Source organism: Lepidochelys olivacea (genome assembly GCF_965140295.1).
Source record: "Lepidochelys olivacea isolate rLepOli2 genome assembly, chromosome: 10".
Taxonomy (NCBI): Eukaryota; Metazoa; Chordata; order Testudines; family Cheloniidae; genus Lepidochelys; species Lepidochelys olivacea.
Window position 1 is genome coordinate 35,672,703 of NC_140420.1, and position 15,120 is coordinate 35,687,822.

At 47.2% G+C, this 15,120-nt stretch overlaps 1 protein-coding gene across 2 annotated transcripts in view; it reads left to right on the forward strand.

The window, feature by feature from the left end:
• The first annotated feature begins 496 nt into the window (after positions 1 to 496).
• Positions 497 to 15,120, forward strand: part of CAPN15 (calpain 15) — a 95,735-nt gene continuing 81,111 nt past the window's right edge. For both annotated transcript variants that reach the window (XM_084641431.1, XM_084641433.1), the window contains exon 1: positions 497 to 607. The gene's annotated coding sequence lies outside the window, so the exon portion shown is untranslated. The remainder of the gene's footprint in view (positions 608 to 15,120) is intronic.

A 15,120-nucleotide genomic window follows, 5' to 3' on the forward strand; every position in this document is an offset into this window, starting at 1 on the left:
CTCGTGGGCAGCTGCGGGCAGCAGCAACCCCAAGTGAATGCGCGGGGAGGTGCCCAGCAGCTTGGGCTAGGAAGTTGCATCCCAAGCGCAGAGCACTCTGGGACTTGTAGTTCCCACCTTCCAGTCCCCCGCTCCCATTGTCGCTGCTCCTCATCCCTGGCACCTCAGCCCAATGGACCGCCGCGGCCAGGAGGCCTCCTGGGTTCGGCGCTGTAGCCGCGGCCCCAACAAACCCACTGTCGGGGGTGGCAGTGTGCTCGAACGGACTACAATTCCCACAATGCTTCGCGTTCCACAGCGACTTCCGCTCCGGCTTCGCAAAGCCCCCTGGGGCTTGTAGTCTTCCTGAGCGATTCACCGTGACTCTTACGCTGTCTCCTCGACGTAGCCCCTTTGGTCCTCTATCGGTTGCTGCGCTACGGAGTTGGCGTAAGGCCGGGTTTCTGGACTCCCGGGCAGGCTCCGCTTGAGCTTCTCATTGAAGGGAGAGGAAACAGTTTCCGAAGCAGCTGGGAGCCGTGAAGGGAGAGGGTCAAAGTTACTCTGCCCGGGGGAAAGTGAGGGGCCCGGGGGACGCGAGCTGCAGCCCAGCCGCCTCTCGCCAAAGGTAAGTGCCACCCGCGAGGGAGGGGCGCAGGGGCTGGGGAGTCCCCCACCATGGAGCCGGGCCGGGGAGCCCCCTCTCTGGAGCCGGCGGAGGGGACGACGAGGTGCTAGGGAGCGCCCCCCCCCCCCCATGGAGCCAGGCGGTGGAGTTCCCCCTCCCCAGGGAGCCGGGCGAGTTTAGAGGGGAGGCAAAGGAAGGGGGCAGGGAGTCCTCTCCCCATGGAGTTTTCTACAGCTGGGAAAAGGGGATCCTCTCTGTAAAACCATTGGCTAAAAGGAGGGAGTAGTCAGCAAATGGGGGGCAGCCCTTCTACAGCCTATCTAGCTTTTTGAGCCCCGCCAAAAGAGGGGGATCCCCCAGCATTCTTACCCAAGTAGGAATAACCAGGAGAGAAGAGTGCAGCTGTACCTTGCTCTGAGCCTATCTAGGAGTGCCCCCCCCGCCGCCAAATGTCTAACTGGGAATGGAGAGTGAAGGGGCAGCGTGTGTGTGTGTGTTGGGGGGCGGGGGTGTTGTCCTGTCCTGGCTGGGAATGGGTCCATAGGGTGTAGGAGACAGTAGGGGAAGAGGAACTCCAAGTGGTCCTTTTCCCTGGTTCTTTGTTAAATCACTTGGTGGTGGCAGCATACCTCAGACAAAGGACAAATAGAGATTTGTGCCTTGGGGAAGTTTTTAACCTAAGCTGGTAGAAATAAGCTTAAGGGGTCTTTCATGGGGGTCCCCACGTCTGTACCCTAGAGTTCAGAGTGGGGAGGAAACCCTGATAGGGGTGTTGTCCTGTCCTGGCTGGGAATGGGTCCATAGAGTGTAGGGGGCAGTGGTGTAGCTGGGGGTGTCAGGTTGGATCATTACAGACAGGGCAGTGGAGACTCTCTCCTCTTGTTGAAATAAGATGAAAGCTAAATGAACTGGGAGAGAGACGGTTGCAGGATGGGTGAGATATTTGCTGCTTGAAACTCACTGACTCTCCTAATGGCCCAGAAGCATTTTAAAGCCCTCTGGAAGTTGGGACTGACAATCTTGGCTTTTGCTGGCTATTGCTAATTCACACTCACCTGATTCCTTGTTGGGCCCTGTGCTTTCTGTGCGTTTTATTCCTCACAGTATTTTGCTGTGGTTTGTTCTGCCTCTTGTAAATAACAACCACTCCCTTACCTGCCCAACCTCGCCTGTTACTGCTCAGGGACCTGGCCCTGATGTGCTGTGTAGCAAGGGGACTGCTCTTTATAACAAACCACAAAGTGGGCAGAGCTACTGGGCTCTCTTCTGCTAACACCTGGTCACCTTGCATGAAGAGGAATTTTTAGCTGGATTGGCAAAGTAGATCCATTCTGAAAGCTGGACTGCCTCAGATCGATGGGAACAGCTTCTTAATAGCCAGGATAAAATATGGATAAGAAAACCTGGATGCAGTCCCATATAGGAATATAGTCCAGTAAATATGGGACCAATGGGCAGCGCTGCTGAGGTTGTGGTTGTAATTATTGCTGTATAATAGTGCATATGATGAGCCTAAAATTATGCCTATCCCCTTAATATTTCTGACTTTATTTATAATTGGAGCCAGATTGCTTAAAAAAAAACATTACAGGGCAGAAACAGAGATGCTGTGGAACCTTAGTGAATCCCTCCCAATATAATGAATTTATTTATTAACACTTTGCACTTCTGCGGTGCTTTCCAGTCCCTGAGTGCTTCACAAACAGGGATGAATTTAGCCTCCCAATCCCACTGAGAGACAGGGAAGTATTGTTCACGTCAGGTTATATCAAGGAAACGGAGACACAGTCTAGTTAAATGACTGCCTGGAGGTTGAACAGTGAATCAGTGGCAGAGCTAGAAAAAGAACCCAGAAATCTTGCCTCCCATTTGTATGCTGTAACTGCTAGAACAGGACTCCTGTCACTATCTGAAGCAGGGTCATGTGTTCAAGTGTTTAGGTGCTATTGCCTGTTTATTGTATCCACCTGTTGTCACCTGTCTCACATTGTAAGCTCTTCAGGGACTTAGATCTGTCTTTGTGACCCCTCGGTGTTACTACACTGCAAATAAGACTTAAATACATCACTGTAAGTCTGATACAGTGCATGTAATGGGCTCTTTCCTCTAACCAAAGCCTCTGTTATTTAAGTAACTTTCATATGCCCTTCTTGCATTCAGACAATTGAGTTTTACATCTCCTCCACCTTGCTTAGCCTGAAAGCAAATTCCATGGAATGGTTATCCTGTGTACTAGCTGGTAGACAAGATTATATACATGCGTGTTTGAAAATGCCTTTTTTTTTTTTCATTTCAACAACAGGAGAATACATTTGTGCTTGATATTCTGTAGGCTTTTCTCCGCGATATGCACTAGTGCCTGTGAATAGCCAAATATAATGAATGGTTTTCCTTAATGTACCTACTGCACATGCACAGGGATATTATCAACTGATAGTGGGAGACAGTAATGGTTTGTTCAGGAGTTACCAGAGGCCCTGCTATTAATGTGCTGAGACTTAAGGCTAGGTTGGGCAAAGTATAGACCAGAGCTGCCTTTTAATACAGACAGGGTGGCCCCAAGAGTCTTACGCATCCTAGGTTGCAATGCTACTTATTAATCTGAGTGACCAGATCACAGTGTAGCAGTGCATGTTGGGACCTGTAGTTCCTAGGGGTTGCCTGTTGTGTTAAAGGAAAATCTGGTTGCCATCTGTTCATTGTACGCATTAGGTGTGGTTTTTGTAAATGGTAACAGAAATCTATAAGGCCAGGAAATCATTTTCCTTTCATCTTGAGGCATGCTGAGGACCAGCTGCACTGAGTCTGCTGGGTGACTTCCTTTGCAGCTGCATTGTGGGACCCACTGGCACGATAAGCAGCATAATCGATTAGTTTATGTCTGAGTGTGATCCCGCACTGTTCAAGCCAATGGGAGTTTTCCCATTGACTGGCATGGGACCAGGATCGAGTCTGGCTTGCGATGTTAAGGGATCAAGAGTCCAGTAATGTATTGGGAAAAGTGACTTGCATCACCCCACTTCATTCGGGATGTAAACATTACACTGTATTGAACTGATACTTGGAATCCCTGAGTACATATGAGATCCTAATGATCCTTATGAGTAAAAGTCTCTCATGCTTCACTCAACCTCTGTCAGAGCCTTGATCTCTTGCCTTTTGGGACACAAGGGGTGGCCCACCGTCCCCCACTGCTCCCCAGATGTTTGGGGGCTGAAAGGCCTTTGATTGCAGTGGTAGGTTTTTATGTATTTGTGTGGGGGGGTGGGGTGGGGTGGGCTCAATTCCTTGAGGTGGGAAGAGCAGTCTTCCCTATTCTGATGACTTATTGTACAGTTAAGGAGGGAGCCCAGGATGTGCCAGGTGCGTGTTGTCTTTGTAAATCTGAATAAATATTAAGCCATAGAAAAGTTTGAAGTACCACTAAAAGAGTCTGGCATACTGCTAAAGTCTGTGTTACTGAGGTGCTGGAGTGACCCATGTAGGCAGCCAGGTATCCCTGGTGCACAGACAGGCGTGAGTGATGGTACGTGCTGGATTGTGTGCGCCAGACTTGGGCTTCCTGAGGACACCATTTATCTTTGCTCTGAATTCCTCCTGCTTTGGGAGTTTAAGCCCAGCCCTCTGCGTTACCTCAGCACTGTTTGTCCTTGTGGCAGGCTGGAGTATGTATGGTATAATTGGCTTTGTCATGTGGAAAAGAATTCACTGGGTTTTGTCAAGATGGCTTTGAGTAAGTTTGCTGGGTTGCTCCTCTGTTGATACAAGACTGTTGAAATCACTGGGGAGGGATATCCTGGTAGGAGTTGCCAGTGCCTCTCCTCTGAGTTATTGGCACCTACAAGCACAAGCCATATTCATATCCTAGAGCAGGGGTAGGCAACCTATGGCACGCGTGCCAAAGGCGGCACGTGAGCTGATTTTCAGTGGCACTCACACTGCCCAGGTCGTGGCCATTGGTCCGGGGGGCTCTGCATTTTAATTTAATTTTAAATGAAGCTTCTTAAACATTTTAAAAACCGTATTTACTTTACATACAATAGTTTAGTTATATATTAAAGACTTGTAGAAAGAGACCTTCTAAAAATGTTAAAATGTATTACAGGCACACGAAACCTTAAATTAGAGTGAATAAATGAAGACTCGGCACACCACTTCTGAAAGGCTGCCGACGCTGTCCTAGAGAGAGAGCAGGCCAGATCTGTTGCTGCTCCAAATTGGCATAGGTCCACTGAAGTCAGTAGAGCGAAGCTAACTCTCACGTGCTAAGGATCTGGCCCCTCGCTTTTGGGGCATGTGGTTATTTTAAGTTAGGCTAGAAAAAAATGAATAGACATTTTTCCTCTCTTCTTTTCCATCTAAACCCTGTTCCCTTCTCTGCTTAGTCCTCTGTGTCCCATCATGAACTCTTGCCATGCATGGGGGCAGATGGGACCATTCTGAGCTGCTAGCATCAGGGCTCAGTATCACTTGGGGAGGAGAGAGAAAGGAATGGAGTTCAGAACAGTGATTGCTCTAAGCTAGTAGTGTTGGGCGTTAGCAGTAGCTAATAGCCGGTCGATGGAACGAGGGGCACCGTGGCTCTGACAAGGACATGTGAACATGGCCTCGCTATGAGAATCCCCCTGGGCAAAGCAGATCCTGCTTGTAATGTAGTTCAGGCTGCTGAGTTAAGGTGTCCTCCTTGGTTTTCTTTCACTAATCCGCCTCCTTCCCCCTGCCATCCCAAATGTAGCTCCATGGGATGTACCTCTGTGAGGCTGGAGTGTATTGAATATGGCTATCAGGTTATACCAGGGATTGGCAACGTTTGGCACGTGGCCCACCAGGGTAAGTCCGAGGGCTGAGGGATTTGCTGGCTGCCGCTTCCCGCAGCCCCCATTGGCTTGGAGCAGTGAACCGCAGCCAGTGGGAGCTGTGATTGGCCGAACCTGTGGACGCAGCAGGTAAACAAACCGGCCTGGCCTGCCAGGGGGCTTACCCTGGAGGGCTGCGTGCCAAATGTTGCCGATCCCTGGGTTATACTATATATGAGTCTTCATCTTTGCCTTGGACTAGAAGGGGTGGGGTGGAGCAGAACAGGCTCCCAGTACACTGAGTCCTGGGTAGTCTGGAGTGCCAATGCTTGTCTAGTGTTTGTTGATCACTATCGAGGAAGCAAAGGCAGGGATAGGGGCCTGTGCATAACTCTTGCCTCCCCCAACCTCTCCCACGTATTAGAGGCTCTTGCCTTAGTGGATGGAAAATGCCACAGAGGCTCCCTAAAGCTGCTTATTGTTCCTGAGTTAAAGGATGGCGCGGGTGGGGTGTGTGTATTTCCTCACTCTCAGGGGAAGAGCAGCTGCCTCTGTTTTTGGATTGGAAGAGGGAGAGTGCACCCAGAGGGAAATTGAATCCAATCTAGAGAAGTGGGTCACCAGCAGCAAGAGGGATTTTTTCCCCTGCCTTTACATCGCAGAGGATTGCTGTCCTGTCAATGGCGCCAATGTTTGACAGCCCAGATAGTGCTTTTATATTGATGTAATTAGCAGGCCCTGGGGTTTGTTGTTTGTCTCAGGGGCACTGTGCTTTTCACTCTAAATCACCTAAATACAACAGTAGGGACTGGAGAGCTGCTCTCGTGGGACAGGAGAGTGTCTGCGGCCTGTGCAGCACCCTTCGGGCTTTTAGAGGGTCAAGTCCATCGCCACTGAGACTTCTTGGTGGGTTTCTTATTGCCTTTGGGAGGAGGACAGCGTCTTGCTTCTTTTGGGACTGGCAGGCTGTTTCTGAAAAGCTTGAGATGATCACATTTGACCTCAGAAATCTCAAGCTGAACATTGGATCTTTCTACCTACATTTCAAAGTAATGATGATTTTGCCTGTGTCTGCTCATTCCCATACAAATGGATCCTGCAGCGCTTTGCTGATGTTGTGTGGGTATCTATACATCAAGATATAAATTGCTTCACTCACCACTGAAATGCAGCTGATTCTGGGACAGCACGTAACACCTGGTTAATGGTGCACAGCAAAACCATGTGAGCCTTTGGAAGGGATGTGAGGAATACTGTATCCATGTGAAAATTCAGGCAGGCCAGATTGAATGGTCCAGACTGGAATTGTGCCAGGACACTGGGATTAATGGCTCTCTTCTTAAAAAACTGCTGTTGGATCAGCAAAGACCGCAAATGGTCAGGACATCTGTTTTTACTCCCTTTGTGAAAGAGCACCCCCTACTACCTGCCAGCGACATAACTGACTTGGAGGGAAGAGCGCCACCTACTGAATCCCAACCACCACTACCTGCAATACCTAGACATCTTCTTGCATCTAGGTATCAACCCAGCCCAGTCCTGCTTAGCCTATTGAGTGCTGACAAGATCATAGCAGGCCTCACTACTTTGTTTTCTGTCACACAGTTCTCCTGTCTGCTGAAAATCTGTCCATCCTATAAAATAAGTGTTTACTTGGAAGCTAAATCATTAAATGCTCTGCCAGGTGACATATTAACTAGCTTGTTTTTGTGCAGCGCTGTTAAGATATGAAGCCCTATTATTCAACTTGAGGCAATTGGTTTCCTTGTGGTGGCAGGCAAGACCGTTGCGCTGTGCTGTGCACTTCTCTCCCTGTCGGCTCGGTTTTCTCGAACGGCTGGAGGATTGAAATGGACAAGGATCTTGCTCTCAAATTCTTGTCCATATCAGTTGCCCGCCTGCGCTAAGATCAGAGCAGACAAGCAGGGTAGTGAGACTGTGACATACCCACGTTCAACTTCCTGTGCCCAAGCACAGTTAGGAGGTTTGTATGTGCACACATGCTTCCAAAAGTGATGTGGAACCATCTATCCTAATACCGTCACTTATGCTGCATGTTATCATCTGGCATCAATCTGAAAATGTCTCATTAACTCTGAGTTAGCGGCCATCTTCATGAGGAACAGAAATAAATAGTTTTGGAGCTGGAGTTGGAATGGCCTGAATATCTGGCTGTCTTATAAAAGATGTGCTCTAGGTCAGCAGGAACATACTGGGATTGCTTCAGGAATGACTGGATGAGATTCTATGGCCTGTGCAAGAGATCAGGCTAAAATGTTCGCAGCGGTCCCTTCCAGCCTCAATCTATGAACTTGTACTGGGCCTCAGAGTCTGGAGGAGTTTCTTGCCTGCTCAGTATCACTTTTAGCATGTCTTGTATACTGCTGGTTAGATGCTATTAGCAGTGCCTACATCCAGGCCTGAATTCATGCAGTGGGTCTGATTCTCCATTGCCTTGGCATCTGGCATCCCATGTGCCTGTGCAAAGTATCCGCAAAATACTATGAAATAAAATTCTCTGCTTGCCTGCGCTGATGGTTACCCACTTTGCACAGGTGTAACTGACAGCACAAGGTGGAAGTTAGGTGCAGAAGCATGCTTGTAATTTTAAAGAAACTGTAGTAAAGTTTTGAGGGTTTTTTTAAACTCCTCCTCCCCACCCCCGTACGATTCACAAAGTATATATCTAAAAGTAGGTAGCCTTGTAGTTTTAACTCTTATTCACTCCACAGCCCTGAGCTGCAGCTGTTCTAGTGTCTCTGTGGGACACTGTGGCCACTCTGAAATGTAGATTAAAGGAGCCAAACAATTACAAACAGGGGTTCTTCGCGACTTTGTCACAGGGATATAATTTCTCATATGGTGTCTCAGCCCAAAGGAGACTGGGAGCAGGGCTGGGATAGGGTGGGTTTTATTAAAATCCATTGAGCTGGTTTAGAGATTTGAGAACATGGGGGAAATGCATCTTTTTTAAAATAGCTGTTTTTTTGCAGTAGGATAACAAAAATTAACCTTTAAACTTCAAAGCTTACTAGGTCTTAATGCTCACAGGGGACAAGCGCATTTAACCTATTCAGAGGAATCTTTGTTCATAAATTTCTAGTAGATGCAATTGCTAATGACACACTGGCCATGCTGAATAATTAATGTCTGTTACTGTATTTGAACACGCAGGCAGTGGGACCATCCGGAGAGCCGGGTGGGCATGTGCAGATCCCTCCGGAGATCCTGCCCCTGTTCCTGATTGTGGGAAGCTACCCAGAGTCCGTATTGTTAGGATCCTGCTGAGTTTTCTAGGTGTCAAAGAGCCCTCATTGAGCTAGTGACAGCAGAAATGGTAACAGAACAGTGAGGCGACAGCCTGTTCTGAACGGAGAGCAAAAGTCTCTGTGTAACCCCTAACCACAACAGATAGGCTCCTGTCTCCAGGCAGGTTCAGACACTGATGCTGTAAGAAGCCCCAACGCCTTCTGGGAGTTGTAGTTCTGAAGAATCCACAAGCATCGTGAATGACTTAAAAATACGGAGTGTATTGTATGCATTGGTGAGGTGCTCATCAGCATGGTATCTCGACAATGGTTTATTCATATATTCGTTTTCCCTCCATTCACCGACCCCACACCAGTGTCAGTTGGTGCTGATCCTAGCAGACTGTAGCCGTCATATAAATAACAGGCCAGATCCTCAGCTGGTGCAACTTACATGCATTGATTATAGTGGCACTTTGCTGGCTTACACCAGCTGAGGATCTGGCCTATAGAGTGGAAACCAAGACCCAAGCCACTGGTTCACAACCTTTTTCTATTCTTATCATGGATGGCAGGAGGGGTTCTATCCTTTCTCTCCCCCTTCTCTGTATCCCCTTACCCTAGTACAGTCTGCACCACCTCCCCTTTTCCCTGTCTGTTTTCTGACTTTTTCCCCTTCACTCTTTGGTAATGCTCCCTCCTTGTATCAGAAGGCTCTGTGCTGCTGGGGCTGGGTTGCATGTACTCTTGTGACCAAAGTGGTGCTGCGACAGCCGGAGAGAGAACCTTGGCCTAGTGGGATGATGGCCTGAGCTTTTGCAGCCTTATAAACTGGAGCTCCCCAGACAGTTGGCTGTGTCGGAGGCCATCTCCAGAACCGGGAGGGCAGGCAAGTGGCTTTAAGGAGCCCCATGCTGCTTTACCTGGAGTCACCAGCGTATGTGATATTTCCAGTTTGGGAAGCAGGGCCCACCAGTGGGACAGAGATAAGAAGCGGCAGGGGAAGATGGAGCTAGGGTAATGCAGCTCTTACTGCTCCTTTGCTCCGCCCGAGGAGTGGAGATGGGTGTGTTTGGGCTGGACTTGCACCTTCAGTGTTGGCTTGGCTGCTTTTTCTCTAGAGGACTTCTTTCTTGGCCAGTCTCACATCCCAGTGAACTAGGAACATGGCTAAATTGGGCTTATCCTGATCTTGCCTTGTAAGGATCCCATTGTGACGGGTTTGGTCACAGAGACCCCCTTGGGACTGTTACCTGATGTGCTGAAACTACCTCTGAGCCTGTTTTCCCTGCCAACTTGGGACTCCAGAACCTGTCTTGTTTAGCCAGACACGCTACTCCGCTGCAACACAGACCCAGGGTCTGAACCACGACCCCAAAGCTGCAGACTTCAACCAAAACTGCTCAGCAGGTTTCCTATCTCCAGGACGCAGACACCCAGCTCCCAATGGGATCCAAACCCCAAATAAATCAGTTTCACACTTTATAAAGCTTATACAGGGTAAACTCATAAATTGTCCACCCTCTATAACACTGATAGAGAGAGATGCGCAGCTGTTTGCTCCCCCGGGTATTAATCACTTACTCTGGGTTTAATAATAAATAAAAGTGATTTTATTAAGTATAAAAAATAGGATTTAAGTGGTTTCAAGTAATAACAGACAGAACGAAGCAAGTTAACAAGCAAAATAAAACAAAACGCACAAGTCTAAGCCTAGAACATTTAAGAAACTGAATACAGGTAAATCTCACCCCCAGAGATGTTCCAATAAGCTTCTTTCACAGACTATACTTCTTCTTAGTCTGGGCCCAATCCTTTCCCCGATACAGTTCTTGTTAGTTCCAGCTCAGGTGGTAACTAGGGGATTTCTCATGACTCCAGCCCCCTTTGTTCTCTTCTATCCCTTTTTATATCTTTGGCACAAGGCGGGAATCCTTTCTCTTTCTCTCTGGGTTCCCACGCTTCCTTCTAAAAGGAAAAGCACCAGGTTTAAGATGGATTCCAGTACCAGGTGACATGATCACATGTCACTGTAAGACCTCATTCTCCATTCTTGCACGGCTTGCCTGCACCTACCCAGGAAGGTTTTTGAGTAAACAGAGCCATTCAGAACCAATTGTACTAGTTAATGGGAGCCATCAAGTTTCCAAGCCACCATTAATGGCTCACACTTTGCATAGTTACAATAGGACTTCAGAGTAATACTTCATATTTCTAGCTTCAGATACCAGAATGATACATTCGTACAAATAGGATGGGTTTCAGAGTGGTAGCCGTGCTAGTCTGTATCAGCAAAAAGAACAAGGAGTACTTGTGGCACCTTAGAGACTAACAAATTTATCTGGGCATAAGCTTTCGTAGGCTAAAGCCCATTTCATCAGATGCATGCAGTGGAAAATACAGTAGGAAGTTATATATACACGTACAGAGAACATGAAAAAAAGGGGTGTTGCCATACTAACTCTAACAAGACTAGTCAATTAAGGTGGGCTATTATCAGCAGGAGGGAAAAAAAACTTTTGTAGTGTTAATCAGGATGGCCCATTTCAAACAGTTGGCAAGAAGGTGTGAGTAACAGTAGGGGGAAAATTAGCATGGGGAAATAGTTTGTACTTTGTGTAATGACCCATCCACTCCCAGTCCTTATTCAAGCCTAATTTAATGGTGTCCAGTTTGCAAATTAATTCCAGTTCTGCAGTTTCTCGTTGGAGTCTTTTTTTTTCAAGTTTTTTTGTTGAAGAATTGCCACTTTTAGGTCTGTAATTGAGTGACTAGGGAGGTTGAAGTGTTCTCTGACTGGTTTTTCAATGTTATAATTCTTGACATCTGATTTGTGTCTATTTATTCTTTTGCATAGAGACTGTCCGGTTTGGCCAATGTACATGGTAGAGGGGCATTGCTGGCACATATCACATTGGTAAATGTACAGGTGAACGAGCCTCTGATGGTGTGGCTGATGTGATTAGGTCCTATGATGATGTCCCTTGAATAGATATGTGGACAGAGTTGGCAACAGGCTTTGTTGCAAGGATAGGTTCCTGGGTTAGTGTTTTTGTTGTGTGGTTGCTGAGAGTATTTGCTTCAGGCTGTCTAAGCAAGGACTGGCCTGTCTCCCAGGATCTGTGAGAGTGAGGGATTGTCCTTCAGGATAGGTTGTAGATCCTTCATGATGCGCTGGAGAGATTTTAGTTGGGAGCTGAAGGTGACGGCTAGTGGCGTTCTGTTACTTTGTTGGGCCTGTCCTGTAGTAGGTGACCTCTGAGTATTCTTCTGGCTCTGTCAATCTGTTTCTTCACTTCAGCAGGTGGGTATTGTAGTTTTAAGAACACTTGATAGAGATCTTGTAGGTGTTTGTCTCTGTCTGAGTGATTGGAGCAAATGTGGTTGTATCTTAAAGCTTGGCTGTAGACAATGGATTGTGTGATGTGGTCAGGATGAAAGCTGGAGGCATGTAGATAAGTATAGCGGTCAGTAGGTTTCCGGTATAGGGTGGTGTTTTATGTGACCATCGCTTATTAGCACTGTAGTGTCCAGGAAGTGGATCTCTTGTCCAGACTAGTCCAGGTTGAGATTGATGGTAGGATGGAAATTGTTGAAATCATGGTGGAATTCCTCAAGGGCTTCTTTTCCATGGGTCCAGATGATGAAGATGTCATCAATGTAGCGCAAGTAGAGTAGGGGCGGTCTCTACACAAAAGAATAAATGGACACAAATCAGATGTCAAGAATTATAACATTGAAAAACCAGTCAGAGAACACTTCAACCTCCCTAGTCACTCAATTACAGACCTAAAAGTGGCAATTCTTCAACAAAAAAACTTGAAAAAAAAGACTCCAACGAGAAACTGCAGAACTGGAATTAATTTGCAAACTGGACACCATTAAATTAGGCTTGAATAAGGACTGGGAGTGGATGGGTCATTACACAAAGTACAAACTATTTCCCCATGCTAATTTTCCCCCTACTGTTACTCACACCTTCTTGCCAACTGTTTGAAATGGGCCATCCTGATTAACACTACAAAAGTTTTTTTTCCCTCCTGCTGATAATAGCCCACCTTAATTGACTAGTCTTGTTAGAGTTAGTATGGCAACACCCCTTTTTTTCATGTTCTCTGTATGTGTATATATATCTTCCTATTGTATTTTCCACAGCATGCATCTGGTGAAATGGGCTTTAGCCCACGAAAGCTTATGCCCAAATAAATTTGTTAGTCTCTAAGGTGCCACAAGTACTCCTTGTTCTTTTTACAACTAGGATGAACACCCTCAGTAGCTTATAAGCTTTGTAACGACACCTTACCAGAGACCTTTTGCATAAAGCATATTCCAGTTAAATTATATTTACACTCATAAGCATATTTCCATAAACATATGAAGTACAATGTCACCTGCTCCTTTTCTCAGCCCAAGGAGTAGAGATGTGTGTGTTTGGGCTGGATTTGCACTTTCAGGGATGTCTTGGCTGCTCTTTTTCTAGAGGACTTCTTTCTTGGCCAGCCTCACATCCCAGTGAACTAGGAACGGGGCTAAATTGGGCTTATCCTGATCTTCCCTTGCAAGGATCCCATGCCTTCAGGCCCTGTGTTGGGGACAGACCATTTTTAGGGCCTGGAAGCTTTACCCTGGATGCTGTCAGCTTGTCAAAGAGGAGAAGCCTCCAAGATATCCAGAGCTTTGTAGCTAAGAACTAGGACCTTGAACTGGGTTTGGAATCAAATGGGGAGAGGTCAGACTGCAAGGGGTACCTGTGTGAAATGCTCTCACCAAGTCAGCCCACTGTATGGACTGGATGGAGTCTCCTTGGCATCCAGCCTCAGGTGAAGAGTTGGGGTGATCCAGCCTGGGTCACTGAGGCCAGTTTTGGGGTATAATCTCCTGGCCACTTACAGGCATCTCTCACTACAGCTATCTGAGGAGCAGCGATGACCCGGAGCTATGCACTGCCTTCACAAAAGAAGGATGAGGTCAGCCCTTCCACCTATTGCCTCTGGGTCAGTGACTTGGCTAGTTCCTGTCATACCCCCTTTTAGTCTACTGCTTGCACCCTGTGCCAGTGTGCCCCTTGGGCCGCTGCCCAGACCCAGCAGTGTGGTCTCCTTGCAACGCATGCAGCAGCCTCTGTGATCACTTTCTGTTTGGTGTGAGCTGCAAACTCAACTCTTGTGTTGTGACTCCCGTGCCTTATTGTCGTACAACTCGTTTTCCAGAGTGAAACTTTTCTGCCTGTCACTGGGTGTGGTAGCCACTACCTGAGAGAGAGAGGGCTGAGATGGAGGAACTACCAGTGCAGTGATGCAGCATGACTGCATGTCTAACCAGGCACCTGAGTGTTACATCTGGAGCAGGTGATATCTGAGCTGCTCTCGTTAATGGCACTCTGAGAAAATCTAGGGGGGTGGTCTTGGAGTAGTTGTGGATTCCTTCCCCACCCACTTCACAGGGGTCAGCTGCTGGTCAACTCTGCATTGTGCGTTTCTCTTGGAGGGAGACCCTAGCTATAGCAAGTACGATGCCATTGCTCGTGCTCTGGTCTGGATAGCCACACCAACTCCCTGAAAGCATCCATGTTATTTTGAAGTCTTGCCTTTTAGGAAGTCACCTGTTCCCCATGTGACCGTTTTCTTTGTTCATTGCTGCTGTGCTGGTTAAGTGCTGCTAAGGCTTTGTCTAAACACACTAGTTATACTGGAGTTGTGAAAGTGGCACAACTCCCTGTAGGGTCGAAACAGTTACACCAGTATAAAAGTGCTTACATACCCTGTATAGCTATTCCCATTTTGGAAGGGGAATAAGCTGCATTAGTATACAGCCGCTTTATACTGGTATAACTGCATCCACACCAGGGATTGTACCTGTATAACTATTTCATTAAGAAATCACTCTGAACTGAAGTAGTTACACCAATATAAAATCTGTGTACTGGTCTACAGTGGTGTAGACCAGACTATTTGTACTTTATATAGAGGGGCCTGGGGTGCGTGTGCAGACATTTGGGCAGTTCTCAGTTATTCCGATATCTATCTTTTTAGGTTTGTTTCTGATGCAAATACCAAATAACAACCTACTGCCTGTAATGCTCATCTGACCTCTCCACTTGCTTGAGGCCAGTTCCGAAACACTGGCCCTCCAAAACCTAGGACAGTGAATTGGAAATAAGGACGCAGTAAATAACTAGTTCAGGGAAACTCCAAACCCTGTAACCTGGAGGAAGGGTTCTCGGTAACTTTAGCTGGCTAACTTACAGATATTAAGTCTTTCGTTCCCTGTATCATGAAAGGAGGCTTGATAAAGCACAGCAAGGGCTTAAGAGCGGCTCTGTAGACTGGGGCAGGGATGCGGTATGGATGCTGCGCATAGCCCTCATCTCTCACATTGCAGGATAAGTTCTGTAGGCAAGATATTGCTACCTAGCTACCATAGGATTTTCTATAGAACCCATCACTCTGGCATCCAAATGTTCCCCAGA